Here is a 16,048-nt window from a genome sequence, read left to right as displayed (position 1 = left end):
TGGAAGGTCGATAGACATGTCACCACAAAATAACGAGTCTGTCTCGTTCTCAAAAAATTCTACGACTTCTGTATTTCCATCATTGTTAGCCGATGCGGGCTCCAAGCTTGCGGTGGCCTCCATCCCTTGTAATTTCGATCCCTCTATTTGCATATTTTCTTCATCTATGCCTGGAACATCGCTTTGATCGTATACTCTCGCACCTCGAGGAGTTGAAGGTATAACATATCACCATCGAGGTTGTCGGGGATTTGGATAGAAGATTACATGTTCACAAACACTTACAAACCGTCTTCAAACCATTGTGACATAAACCATGTCGTATTACAATTAGCAAGCAAATGCCTAGTTGCACATGTTCACAATGGGCCGGCAACACAAAGGTGTCGCGCAAATCCATCCATTTTTTTTCGGAATCTATTTTGAGAAATCCAGATGGACCTCGTCGAACTGTTGCGCCAGCTCCTCCAAGTACCACTTTGAGCCACTGCACGTCGAATATTATCATGGAGAAGCTACGGTAATCCATCGTAATAATACTTTGCAAATTCCCAAAATACTCCATCTCATCCACAACCGTGTTCGGATCCATTGCTCGTCGCCGGCTCTCTTGCTCAAACCTTGCCATGACACCACAGTCCATTGTGGAGCGCATTTTGTCAATACGCTCCACCCGAAAATGCCGTCCGCGCGACCACGCTGCACTATATATTTTATACTACACATTGAAACACTCAAATTAGATGTAGCAAGAAAATTTAGATACGACACATTCTAAACCCCTCATTACCTTTGGACTACATCCCCTCGAGAACTCCCACTCCTCCATTGAGACCTCTGTCCCTTCGATGGATGCTGCGGTCAAGGCTCCATGCAACCATCGTGTTGACATAAACCACGGCATCTCCTCCATGCCTTCGGGATATCGAATCGGTCGGTGACGCGTACTGCGTCGGAATTCAGCTCGCGCTTCCTCTCGATCTTGCCTTGCAATCTGGTACTTGGCGAGCCACGTCTCCATGGAGGCATGGTGCAACATACAAAAGCGATTCACCTTCTCTTCCATTGAGGCATCCATTCTTTTTTCTACCCCATTTCCAACCACCACATCTCCAGTTAGCCTGTCATCGTCCTTCAGTGTCCATAGCATTTCATTGTCTGGTTCCACCGTTGGTAGCCATTGTGAGATATGCACTAACACCTCTGACACCAACCAACCTTCCACCATGCTACCTTCCGGACGAGCTCGTTGTCGCACAAATCCTTTCAGGGTTTTCATGAAGCGCTCCAGGAAGAACATCCATCGCGTATGGACAGGTCCAACAATCTCCACTTCATCCACAAGATGCACAAGAAGGTGAACTTGTATCGTGAGCATGCTAGTGGGCAGGTATTTCTCAAAGAGACAGACCACCTCAACTGCTCCCCGCCTTGCGGATTCAATAGAGGACGTCTTAATCTCTTTCTGTGAGATCCATTGCACCAAAGTCGACAGCTTGTAAATGGCCCCGCGAATTTCTAGAGTTAGGCATCCCGCGATCGCGATCGGTAGGACAAACTGCCACAAATGAGAAAGCATTAAGAATAATGGTCACTTTTCAAATTTCAAAATGTCCACACTAATTAAAATCCATTCTGTTCACAAACCTGACATATCTTATGCCAATCATGGGATTTTAGCCCAGAAATCTGGTCATCTTTAGAAAATGCGGACCTGAGAGAACGCATCATACCCGTCGGAGTGCGGATAGACTTGATTACTTGCTTCAGAATGCGCTCTTCTTTGGTAGACAAAACCCAGGGAGCGCGAGGAAGCTGCACTCCCCCTTCAGCACTCGACTGCGGCCAAAGCGCCTCCATCTTACCTACCTCCTTTAAATCCATTCGTGACCCTATAGTGTCTCTCTTTCCTGTGATGTGGTCCCATAGCAAGCTGCCCACATTTTTGAAAATATGCATGGGATCCAACAAGTGGTTGACCTGTAAGTGGGTCCAATATGGCAACTCGTAGAAAACTGAGAACCGTCGCATTCCATTTGGATATGAATCCGGGTTTACCATTTTCAACTCGTACCAGCTTGCAGCGTTCATACGTGCTGGAGGTCGTCCAAGAAAACCTTCCCTGAGTTCATGATCCTCCGGCAAGAAAGCGGCGTGTCCTTGATATACCATCTTCTTCATGGTTCGTGACCTTCGGGAGTCTAACTGTGGCCCACACAATGGACATGCATGATAACCTGAGGTAACGAGACCTGCAAGGCGATCCACGACCTAGTGAATACTTGATTGAATGAAATAAAATATAGATATTACCAGCGAGAACAAAGGTCTGCTCACCTGAGCACTCTCCCAATCCCGGAAAGTCATGCATCGTCCACATGAGAATGGCTCGAATGTTGCCTGACCGCCGACCATCGCGCCTGCTCATATCTTGCACCGTGACCCCCTCCTCCCACAAAATCTTAAGCTCATCGACTAATGGACGAAGATACATGTCCATATTTTTTACTTTGTAGCGGCCCGGGACGAGCAAGCTAACGATGAGATGTCCTTTCTTCGTAGAAAGCCATGGAGGAATGTTGTAGTTGACAAGCACTATAGGCCACACACTGTAAGAAGTCGAGCGTAGACCGAATGGGTTCACACCATCCATGGTGAGACCGAGCCGAAGATTCCTTGGCTCTCGCGCAAAGCCTGGGAAGGTAGAGTCAATGTGGCTCCATGCACGCGAATCTGCTGATATTCGTTGCACTCCATCCGTGGACCTATTCTGCACATCCCACGTTGTCAAGCTTGCCATTGCAGACGTGCGAAACATGTAGTTTATGCGGGGGATGAGCGGAAAGTGTCTGAGGACTTTTTGAGGGATGGTCTGCCCTTGCAAGTCCTGTCGATACCTGTGAGCACCACACTTTGGGCATGTCTCCATAGTCTCGTATTCATCTCGAAACAATATGCAGTCGTTGATACATGCATGGATGTTATTGTAGTCCATGCCAAGCTTCCGTAAAACATGTCGCGCATCATCACGAGACTCAGGCATGGTGTTTGCAGGTGGCAATATATGATATTTCAATAACCTGAAAAAATCATAAAACACCTTGAAAAATCCATCCATGTTTGCAATAATACTATTTTTAAAAAAGACAATGAAGTCTGTGTGCAAGGTACCTGAATAACTCAGTCACACTCGTATCGCTCCAACCGTATTTTGCTTGCACACTTAAGAGTGCAAGCAATGTCTTCAACCGAGATACTCGGCACCCATCATATAATGGTATGGATGCTTCCTCTCTAAGCGGGTCAGATGTCTCAACATCCATGGGAATCAATGCATCGATCATTGCCTCCATCTCAGGCTCCAAGATTGTAGGCAAGTCGGGAAGGTTGTCTGTCTCCTCTGGCATTGACGGTATAGATGGGCCGTGCGAGTGGTCGATTGGCTCCTGCAATCCATCCATCGCACGTCCACGAACTCTTCTAATTGGCCACAAAGGGTGCACTCCCCCTTGGGTCGAGACATCACCCCCCTGGATACAAAATTTGCCAACAAGACCCAATCTTATTGTGTATGGTTTTCAATTAGCTTGAGAGTACAATGCATGAAAAATGCTAACTTCAAATTACCGTTTGCTGAAAGTCTGCAATCGCCTGATCAATGATCTCAGATTGAAACTCGCCAAATCGTCGTACGTGTTCTATAGACAATCGGCATTTTCGTCTAATTGCCAACTTGCATTGAGAGCAAGGACATGGGACACGCTGATTAAGATACGACTCGTGGCCTTGAACAATAGGACCTTCTTCGTTTGCCATCTTATCTACATTACAGCAAACAAGGCTTAAATGGATAGCTTTATGGAGATGTACGTCAAGTTCCAAGTTGACCATAAACCTTGCATTGTATATAGTAGTCGAGAGATTTTCCGATGTTATATCTCGGCCTTGTATCATGCTCAACGATTTGTTTGTCCCCGTAGATAATTTTTTTTTATATCTCGGCTTTGAGTATAAGTAATCCATTTTAAAATTAATACGCGCCATCTATGAAATTTTATAACTATAGTAATAAAATTTATTTCAATCAATTCTACTCATAGTCATAAGACTTGAGAGAAATTATCCTATACTCAATTTAAGGGTTTCTTCTTCTATAACAATAATTTTGGGTTCATTTTGATGAAGTACGTGGCCGTATGCAAAGCACATTGCATACCATTATCAATACGTATATTATCTTAAATTTCCTTCCCTTCCCTCTCCCCCTCTCCCTCTCTTTCTCTCCCTCTCCCTCTCTTCCTCTCTTTCTCTCACCCTCTCCCTCTCCCTCTCGTTCTCTTTCTCTCCCTCTCTCATTTCCTCCCTCCCCCTCCCTCTCCCTCTCCCTCCCTCTTTCTCCCTCTCCCTCTCCCTCGCTCCCTCTCCCTCCCCCTCCCTCTTTCTCTCCCTCTCTCATTTCCTTCCCCTCCCCCTCCTTCTCCCTCTCCCTCTCCCTCTCTTTCTCTTTTTCTCCCTCTCCCTCTCTATCTCTCTTTCTCTCTCATTTCCTAAACAAGCAAAAAATAAAGTGATTTAAACATCCTCCAAGCAAAAGGGAGAGGGAGAGATACAATGCACTCTCCCTCTCTTTCTCTTTCTATCCCTCTCATTTCCTTCCCCTTCCTCTCCCTCTTACTCTCTTTCTCTCTCATTTCCTCTCCTAAACAAGCAAAAAATAAAGTGATTCAAACATTAAACAAGCAAAAGGGAGAGGGAGGGAGAGAGAGAATGTACTCTCCCTCCTTCTCCCTCTCTTTCTCTTTCTCTCCCTCTCATATTTCCTCCCCCTCCCTCTCCCTCTCCCTCTATTTCTCTTTCTCTTTCTTTCCCTCTCCCTCTCCCTCTCCCTCTCTTTCTCTCTTACTCTCTCGTTTCCTCTCCTAAACAAGTAAAGAAGAAAGTAATTTAAACATTAAACAAGCAAAAGGGAGAGAGAGAGAGAGAATACACTCTCCCTCTCTTTCTCTCCCTCTCCCTCTCTTTCTCTCCCTCTCTCTCCCTCTCCCTCTCCTTCTCTTTCATTTCCTCTCCTAAACAAACAAAAGAGAACGATTTAAACCTTCAACAAGTAAAAGAAAGAGAGAGGGAGACTCACCAATGAGATATGGCGAGCATGGGCGGCTTCTCTTTGCAACGAGAGCTCCTCCTCTCCTTCGCGAACAACGACGGTGGCGGTGGCGGCGGCGGCGGCGGTAGCAAGTCTCTTCCTCCTCTTCTCTCATAAAGCCTTGGCTCTCTCCCTCACTCTCTCCCTCGCTCTCGCTCTCAAAAGGCGAAGAAAACAAAATGAAAACGGCGCTCTGGTTTCAGCCGCGCTATTTTTCCCTGCAGCGTCGCTATTTGCGTCGCAAATGCGGCGCATATAGCGACGCCGATATCCGCCGTCGCTAATCGGCGTCGCTATTGCCCCATTCCCTTGTAGTGAACATCATTTCCCACAAATTTCCATGATGAGAGAAGAGTACTAAATACGGTTTATGAAGGGAGCACCCTGTAGTGGGGTGCAATGCTCCTCTCATTTTGAAAACTTATTATTGCGAAAACATTTGTTGCATCTAAACTTGATGAGATTCCACAAGTTGTAGCATCATTGATTGCGGTAAACAGAAGGTTATGTATCCAAAGAAGCTACACTGTCATCACTTCCTGCCTTGAGTCATGCATTGTGCCCTAACAAAGAGATATGCTTTGAAATAGATTGTGCTCATCCACTCATGATTCAAGAAATTTTGCAATGTTGGATCCATGCGATGCAATCAACCGAGTGATGCTCCCACACAAAAAATTATGAATGCATTGAAGAAATTGTGCTTAGCCTAACTACATGTGCTCATGCGTCATGCAAATGCAAACACAAAAGATACACATAATGGAAAATAAACCGATAATGATGTTGAGTAAAGAGTTCAAAATCTTGGCGGGAAACTCTACCCTTAGGTTTGCAGTGGTAGATGTGCAGCGTCACAACATCCGCCCCCTTCAAAACTGCACATCTTCCAAATGGGCCACAACTACTCATCCTCATCACCACCAAGCTCGACGGTCAATGCAATGTCTTCATCTTTTGTAAAAGTATCTACAATGTCCACATCTTCATTTTCATCATCTTTTGGCTAAAGACCTTGGCTCCATCATAAATCACATCATCCAATTCCTCGACTGCGAAGTTTGCACCATCTCTTTCCTTGAATAGTTTGATTCTTGTCCCTGCAATTGGAATCTGCAAGGCCATACCATCAAGCTCTGCTAAGGAATATGTAGCATTATCATGGACATGTTGCACTAAATAGGGCCCAAACCATCGTATGGAAACCTTGCGAATAGCACTATATTGGTTGTCTAGACTGTTGTCATAGACCAATACCCAATCTCCTTCCTTAATCTCTTTAGGCCTCAATCTATGTCTGCCATCAAAGTGATCTTTGTTGCGAATTCTGGCCTCTTTGAGCTTTTGAATTGCTCTCTTAATATCTTCAGGTCTTCTCTCCAATTGACAAATATGAAGAGCCAAAAGATCTTCTCTAGTCATCTCTTCTTGCTGCCATGGCAAAGCACTCCAAGTAAGTGTGCAAGTCTCTATAGGTACGACTAGCTTCTGTCCATACAACAATTCAACTGGCATATAACATGTAGTCACACTGTGAGTAGTGTGATCGGCCCATAAGGCATAAGGCAACAACCTAGGCCACTCTTGAATCCGTCCACCACATGCTTTGGCCAAGGCTTTCACAATCGGTGGATGACCTCTTTCGTTCTTCCCATTGCCTTCTGAACTATATGCCGAAGTCAAAGCAAGTTTAATGCCAAGGCGAGAGAAAAACTCCCTATCCTTATCAGCACCCAACTCACCTCTATCTGCAGTAACTTTTCCAATACATCCATACCTGCAAATAATATCCTCCAATAGAAACTTACAAACCACTGAAGTAGATTTTGTTCATAATGCTCTTCCTTCCACTTGATTTGTGAGATATTCTCTTGCCAAAACAATGTAGTGCATCTGCCATGTTGAGATGGCAAGCTCAACATGTGCGGACATTGATGATGGACCGCCTGGCTAGATGGGTCCGCATGTCTACACTTAGCACGTTGGTGGTCATTATGATACTCACATGGCCACTAACTTATCACTTATTATATTTAGTTTGTTACACCTACCTATAGATGGCAAAGACATAGCGCCAGTCGATTAGTGTAGTCAGTTATGCATTGTTTGACTTAGTAGGCCGCTTTCCTTTATGTTGTATCTTATCTATACTTTGTGTAGATTATATAGTGTGTGGAAGAAGAAGAAGAAACCAACAAGAAAACGTTTTGGCCTCCATCTCTCTTCTTGTGTTCTTGAGTGAGCTTCCTCTTGTGTATACAGTGTGTGGCAGCAGCTCAAGCAAGTCCCCCTACCACGTGATTCTTGACATGCCATAACCCAATAGGCATAGTAATCAAATCAAGAACCCACTCAAAAAGAATGCATAGCGGGTAGGTAGGATGAAGCTCATCTCTATGCCTCACTGAAGAGAACAACTGACAATCAGGGCATGTCTCAACAAACTGTGAGATATCTCTATACATGCATTTCCTCCAATAGCGTTCTTTGATCTTCTCATAGGTCGCCCAAACAGCTCGATGCCCAACCCATAGACTTTCATGGAGCTCTTTCATGATCCGCACCTGTGGGGCTCTATCACAAAAAACTCTCAATGGCTGTCCTCCTCACTTTCGTGGATGCTTCCAAAGTAGCCCACTTCGCAAGAAGAAACCATAAGCTTTTCTTCTAATCTTATTGAAGTCTGCATCAGTCCATTCATCCTGTCTAGACATAGTACTCAAATAACGACCAATCTGTAAATACTCTCATGTATACAAAGAATCATTAAAGCATTCCAAAGCAGTCACATGACAAATATGATCAGCATGCATGGCTGAAAGATCGGTCCCATCATCAATATCAGCAATGCAAGGAAATTCCATATCATCATACCTTGCTCGTGAAAGCATATTGGCTACTAGGTTGTCTTTACTTGCTATGTGCCTAAACTCAAGATTCATGGATATTATGTACCCAATCCATCTAAACATAGAAATATCTGGAGTAGAACAACTCATGATCATACCTAGAAGAGGCAAACAATCAATCTCAACCACCATAGTAGCTCCAATGAAATACTTTGTCATTCTTGAGAGCCATGACAACTCCCAAGAGCTCTCTTTTAACTTGTAGATACCTTCGTTGTCATTCATTTAGAACTTTTTTCCCAAACCGAATAGCATATATATTCCCATCTGCATCGTCTTGGCCAATAGCCCATCCAATGTCGATAGGACTAGTATCAACAATAAGAACAATAGGTTTCCCACACTCATAATCTGCCTTTCGAAGAGTCGAAGTAGCTCTCAATAATTTCTTCAATTTCTGCATGGCTTTAGTATGTTTTATCTCCCAAGAAAAGCGTTGCCCTTTCCTCAAGAGCTAGTAGAGATCATCTGCAATATGAGCAAAATGAGGAATCCAAATAAGATAAAACACACAAGCTCCAAGAAACCTGTGAACCTCCAAAGTAGAAGAGCAACTCTCCACAATCTTCTCTATGGCATCAATCTTCGCAGGAGAAGGCTTCCTGCCATAATATCCACACATATGTCCAACAATCAAAACTTCTCTAGCTCCAAAAATAAACTTCAACCATGACGAGGTCAAATTCACTTCTTCCAATCTGCAAAGAATCCTCTCAACATCTCTAATATGAGAAGCCACAAAGAACCTGCATCCATGGTCATATAAAAAATCATCTTTTCCTTCTTCCAAGCAACCCTTGATAGGTAAATCATCAATGAAAGGCATAGTAAGGTCACGAATAAAATCTCGTAGAACCTTGTTCATCCCATTCATCATATGGGCAACCGAATTAGTAGCTCCTTACGGAAGCGTACACATTTGGACAAGGCCTAAGGGTGTCTTCATCGTAGTCAAATCTCTGCTCTCAAGAGCAAACTAGAACTGATCATATCCGAAATAAAGATCACCAAGTGAATAGATAGCTCATCCAGCAAAAGCTTCAATAAACTCATCCATGATAGGTCCAGCACCAACACTTTGAATAGTGACCTTGTTTACTAGCTGTAGGTCCTATGTAAATCTAAGTGTCTCATTCTTCTTAGGAACTGTGAACCATCTGTTGGAATATGGAGCTGAAGATGGCTCTAGAATCCCCATCCTGATCCGCTCATTCAAAAACTCTATCACTTTGGGCAAGTGAGCCCTCGGCACAGGAATAGGCCGTAGATTCCAAGGGACATGTGGAATGGTAAAAATAACCATAGCCCTCACAACCTAGGATCAATGCATCCAATCTCATGTGGAAAGAAAGCAAAAGCTTTTCCATGTCTGCATAACATCTCTTCAAAACATCTTACCTCTTCAAGAAGCATAAAATCTTCGATTCTAATCTTCATCTCTTTCAATGTCTCAACTAAAAACTTATGTATGATACCTATAGGATCTCGCAAAGGAGGTTGCATAGCAGCTCTCTTAATCATCTCATCACTGTCCAAAGGTAGCGGTCTTACAACTGGTCTAACCTTCTTGTCAACTGTCTTATATTTTGTCTGAACTCTGGCTTCATTGCTACAACCTGCAAATTTCACCTCTTAATGAAAATACCCTGGTAAGCACAAATTTTGCTCAGTATAAACACCAACACCCAAATATTTTTGCTGAAATATGTCAGCAAAGAATAATTTTTGCTGAGTATCCTCAGCACCCAAATTCATTTGAAGCATGAAATTAGTAATTTTGCAATACATTGCCAGAGAATGGACCTGTAAGACATATGACAACTCTTAATTGTTAGCATTTAGCAAAACCGAAAGTTCTTCCATGGTATTTGAGCATGAAAGGCCATCATAGAGACCATCTATTTGGTCCTCTTCCTGCGAAACATCTGCAATCATCAATTCTTTTTCTTTTCTTTTTACATACTGCCTGGCAGCTCTAGGCATATAAGAAATATGCTGAAAACACAAAGTACTTTTAGTTCATACACCATAAACACATGAGGAAAAATTGCCACTGTTGCCAAGAGGCGAGAGCTTTCCCTGACTCATACCACCATCTTCTCACATGACAGTGGTACCTAACAAAAATCCAGCTCTCCTACTGGAAGAGGGGAATCCCTCAAAGAATCTTTATTCTGCTGATGATTGATGAACTAAATAGCTCTCTTCCCATCCTTGCTTCGAATCTATGCATAGGCAGACCCATCATCCAGAATCTTAGTCTCCATCCAAGACTCATCAATAAATGGTTGCCCCAAAATAATAGGATAAGAACAAGAGTTCTGTACAAAGAAATGATAAGACTCACCCACATCTCCAATAGAAATCTTCAAATTTGTACAAGCAGCATACAAATCTCCTACAGCATTGTTGGCCACACGCATGCGCCAACCATGATCCACATCAACTGGCCATCTACCAGTATCATATAAACCTCGCACTATGACATTAATCTTAGAGCCATGATCCAAAAGAGCAACATAAGGAGTCTCAGTCTCACCAAGCTTGATGACAGTTTTTGTAGTCGCACGAGCCCAATGACTTCAATAAAAATGGCTATGAGGCACCAATCTAGGTGCATCTTTGCTCTCATCATACTGTAAGGGCTGAAGTAAAGGATGAAGAGTCTTCTTGGACTACATACATAGAGCTCCATCTATACTCCTCAATAGTCTCCTCTTCAGAATCAACCTCCTCAATCTGCAACCCATAGAAAATAGCCTCGGCAATAGCTAAGCCTCTTGATGGATCATCGATGGATCATATCCTGCAATGGCTCTTCAATAATTTGCCATTTTCTTTTTATGATGTCAATAATAACATCATGAAACTCTCTTTTGGCAATCCCTAAGACTTCTCCAAGTGTAAATTCAATTTTTCAATTAAGAATTCGTTCCTCAAGTATATTTTTCAAGTCTGTGGTCGTCTCGATGTCGGATAATAACTTGAATCCAAGTTGCTTTTTCGGCTTCGAATCCTGTCTTTGGAGCCTTTTTATGATGTCAATAATAACATCATGAAACTCTCTTTTGGCAATCCCTAAGACTTCTCCAAGTGTAATTCAATTTTTCAATTAAGAATTCGTTCCTCAAGTACCTTTTTCAAGTCCGTGGTCGTCTCGATGTCGGATAGTAACTTGAATCCAGGTTGCTTTTTCAGCTTCGAATCCTTTGTCTTTGGAGCCTTCTATTCTTCTTGTACATTTGGCTTTTGCACATCGGCCATACTCTACTTCGGTTCTAAAGATGAAGGCTGAAGAATTGGTTCAATCCTTCTAGTTGTCCTCTTCAATCCTTCAGGTTGTAACGTTCTTCAAACTCGTGCAATAACTCGAAAGCAACAAGACCTTTGTTGGGCTGATAGACCCATTGTCTGAATGTCTTCCATGTAGCGATTCCATAATCCTCCAGAAAATATTCATCTTTGAGCGCCTTCTTGAAGATATTCCAGTTTGAATCTTGTATAAATAAATCAATCACTCTAACTTGCAAAGTAGGCATGACAAGCTGTAGAAAATAGTTGCTCCAGTTGGTAGAAACTCCAAAGAAGCACATCTGGCTTTCAAAAGCTTTAAGATAGGCTAAGACATTGCGTCCATCAAATAATGTATGCTCACTTACCACAGCCTCAATCGCCCTGGTTGCACCATAAGTATGCTCTTGTTCTTGATGCAGCATTCTGATGTAACTACAACTGTTGTTGCATAGATAACTGCATCTGCTCATTCTGTATCATAATGGCTTAAGAAAGAGTTTGCAATAAATTCTTCGTCTCATCGGTCGAAAAGGAAGAAGCACTTGATGACGAAGCGGATGGAGTATGCGATGAGTCCACCATCTCGACAATCAGAAGTGACACTTTCACGTCGGCTTCACCAGGTGTGTCGCACGGGAAATGCATTGGAGCTCGTGAAGTCGCTCGCCGTAGGGAGGCTTTGCGAGATGGAAGCAAAGGATAATGAAGAGCACTCAACTCAAGGTAAATACAAAGAGCAAAAAGAATGCTTGGGTTTCATATTCGATCAATTACATATATTGGCATTAAAAAAAGTGAGAATCCAAGTGATTCAATCTTCACAATACATCATTTCAGCTAAGATGAGCTTGATCATGTTCAAGCATGAAGAGTTCAAGTTTGGGATTACACTTGAAATTTGTTGATTTAGCTTCTTAACACAATGAGGTGTTCAATGATGATAGATCAAGATTAGTTCATAGGAGACAAGTACAATCTGCTAAACAATTCCTCAAGATCTTGGAGGTCTCTAAGCCCTCTCCCACGTTACAATTCCAATCATAATTGACTATATTTTGTCTTCAATCCCCAAAAGGCTAGAATGGAAAGGAAATTGATGGGAGGGTTGTTCACTGTGATCACAACAACTCCTTCAATGCCAACCTAAAAGCTTCCCAATACAAGGTACTCTAGCATTTTGTATAGTCACTAATTGCTTGTGTGGACTACAGTCTAAGAAGCTCAAACTAGTGTGTGGAGCAAGCAGCTTTCCACATTCGGAATTTCATTCCTTGTATGTTGTGATTTTTAGCGGCAGTCGTCACATCCATCTTTATCAGAAACCTTCCTTCTTGTCTTTGTTCAATCTGCCATCTTCTTCTCTATGTCTGTCTTCTTCGTTCTAAAAACAATTCAGCCCACATTGGTTGTGCCAACAGCTGTGCCTTTTCTATCTCTCCGTCCGTCACCTTCTATGGTACTTTTGCTCGAGTACCTCTTCCAAGCTCGATTGTTTTAAAAAAATGGTTGACAATCCACGTATCAGCGTTGTTGTTGCTTGCAGCTTCTTCATAGATTTCACGTGGCCTATGGCTTTTGGTTTCTAGAACAATTACGGGAAGACATGAGAAATCAGAGAGTGAAGTCATGGCTCTGCATTGACTCTACATTGACTCTGCAAGACTGGCATATTTAGCTTAGCGCATGATTTGTTTGCAGGTCCGTCAGTCCAATGTCCAAAAAATTCAAAACCTTCCCCTCCTTTACGCCTTAATACTCCCTTGATGCAAACCTTCATCAATCGACATGGGCTTCTAGAGCATGTCAACCTTCGGCATCTGCAAGGTGGCCTCTAAAGCAGCAAACTTACAGGCATCCTCGGCATCATAGAGGGCTACTACAATCCCATGCGGCTGAGATCTGAAGCTTGGGAGCATTCCTTTGCGAGACCATTATGGGCTTCAGCGTGCCGAGGCGCCTTAAGACTCCCCTGATGTGAACCTTCATCAATCGACATGGGCTTCTCCTCGCATAAAAAATGCGCTTCTCAGTGGCTTTAGCTGAGAAAGATGGCTTGCAGTCGCCACTTTGATTACCTCAGCGTGCGATGATGACGACCTGTACTATCATCATGTCTTAAGCTTTACAACTCCACCCTTTAACTAGATCACTGAAGTAGCGAATTGCATGTTATCTTTAGGGTTTGTTTCGTGCTAACTTCATACTTTGATGTCGTCCAAGCTCTCTAAAATGCACTAGTAATCTCTGAGATTGCACGTATTCCTGAGGTTGCAGTAGTGAGACTGACAATTTTTTTTTACCACATAGGTGGCTGTAGACTCTTGATTTTGATGGAATAGCCTCTATAGTCAGGATCAACACACACATTCAATTCTGTTGCTATCATAGTAAGCCATGACGTGAATCAGTGTGGGCTCAACAGGTCTGTTCCAGCGCCATGCTACTGTCATGTTAAAGGTGGATCAATTTTTCACAGTCAGGAGTGAGGATACCAATCATTGCCTTTGGCATGAGGCAGTTGGCATAGAGATAGCTTGCCCTCCTGCCCCCCCCCCCCCCGCCCCCCCGACATATTAGAGATATCACTTACTATTATCGTCCCCAAAACTAATAAAAGGCGAGATTTTTCATTCACAATGGCATATCTCCTCCCTTTGGTCTAAAAATCTTGTTCTACTTTTCTTAATGAAGCTAAGGCTTTATATATATATATATATATATATATATATATAACTATTCTCTTCTGTCATTATCCTATCCCAATGTTTTTCCATTCATATTAGATTTGTAAAATGAGGGATGAAAGGAATTCCAAAATTTGCAATTATGATCTTTTTGTGAACCTCCTCTATTTGCATTCAAGCTTTTGCTTGAGTCACTAGCATTGTGTTTCTTCAAAACATCATTTCCCACGAATTTCCATGACAAGAGAAGAGTATTAAAGACGGTTTATGAAGGGAGCATCCTGTAGTGGGGTGCAATGCTCCTCTCATTTTGGAGACTTATTGCGGAAACATTTTTTGCATCTGAACTTGATAACATTCCACAAGTTGTAGCATCATTGACTACGATAAACGGAAGGTTATGTATCCAAAGAAGCTACATTGTCATCACTTCTTGCCTTGAGTCATGCACTGTGCCCTAACAAGGAGATATGCTTTGAAACAAATTGTGCTCATCCACTCATGATTCAAGAAAATTTACAATGTTGGATCCATGCGATGCAATCAATCGAGCAATGCTCCCACAAAAAAAATTACGAATGCATTGAAGAAATTGTGCCTAGCCTAACTACATGTGCTCGTGCGTCATGGAAATGCAAACACGAAATATACACACGATGAAAAATAAACCGATAATGACGCTGATTAAAGAGTTCAAAATCTTGGCAGGAAACTCCGCCCTCAGGTTTGCAGTGGTAGATGCACAGCATCACGACAGCATGGGGGTAAGGGGAGGGAAAAAGGGTGGTAGTGATTAGGAGTAGGTTTGTTGGTTTGGTTTTTCTTTTTGTTTTTTTTTTAAAGGAGAGAGAGAGAGAGAGAGAGAGAGAGAGAGAGAGAGAGAGAGAGAGAGTACATATATATATATATATCTCTATGAGGAGCATGGGGGTCTTTGTGGGGGGTTTTGTTTTTGTGAAATTAAATGAAAAATAATATTAATGTGGGATGTTGTTTGTGTTGTTGTTGTTTTTTTTAGTATGAGGGTTTTTTGTTTTTTTTTTTGAAAAAAAAGGAGAGCGGGTGGGCGGGGAAGGGGAGAGGAGGGAGGGGAGGAGAGGGTGGGGAGAAGAAGACGGGAGAGGCGATGTCAACAATGCCGGTTAGGGCGGTGGTTCGGGACAACAGGCGGTGACAAAATGTCTGTGGGTAGCCGAGGTGAGGCCACATTAGCCTGTTCAAAGGGTCAAATAGGGTTGTAAGGTGAGATTGTAAGTTTGGTGAACATTGGATATGTTCACATGGAAAAGTGACAAAACAAAGGGAAAAGGAAAACGAATAAGGAACAACCCCAAGAAGGGTTGAAAAGAGGATGGATGGGTGGGGAAGGGACCCCATTAGGGCAGGACTACAACATGGTATACTCAAATCTCCCGATAGGGATGTTTCCATAAGGGTATGCACAGCGGACGCACAGGGATGTGTCCCCACACTTAAGACCTTAAAAGCTCAGATTATTGATGCAACATGGTCCTAACATGGAACTCAATCATACTCAACCCCCCCTTTGTCTCACACTCTATTGATGATTACAGGAGGGCAGTCGAGTTCCTCACATCCCGTTGATTGAATCCTCACTGCCACTTGTGCAAAGGTTGCATACCTTGTGTGCAATTGATGGTGGAATAATGCATCCTGCCTTGTGCCGATATACGGTGCGAGAAGGAAGGCCAGGGAGCCTTATAGTGCCATGCATAGGAATAAGTTTGTGCTTTATTCATTGACAGGCCCATCCCGTGCATGCAACTCTCCATTCACACATCTCACCTCTCTGTTAGATATAAAAGGCCAGGATTGGTCACTCAACCCACCCTCTATCTCACACTTTGTTGATAAATACAGAGGGCAACCCATACTCACATCCCCATTCAGTTAGAATGAAACCTCACATTGCTCAAGATTCATCGATGAATATCAACTTCATCTAGTTGATGATGTCAATGTGGATTGGTTGATGAAGAGGTATACCTAGAGAG

The sequence above is a fragment of the Lygodium microphyllum genome, chromosome 20 (genome assembly GCF_053477565.2).
Source record: "Lygodium microphyllum isolate KBCC chromosome 20, Lygodium_microphyllum_v1.1.10, whole genome shotgun sequence".
In the NCBI taxonomy this organism is placed as follows: Eukaryota; Viridiplantae; Streptophyta; class Polypodiopsida; order Schizaeales; family Lygodiaceae; genus Lygodium; species Lygodium microphyllum.
The sequence above is the reverse complement of the archived record's forward strand: the minus strand, read 5'-3'. Positions refer to the sequence as shown.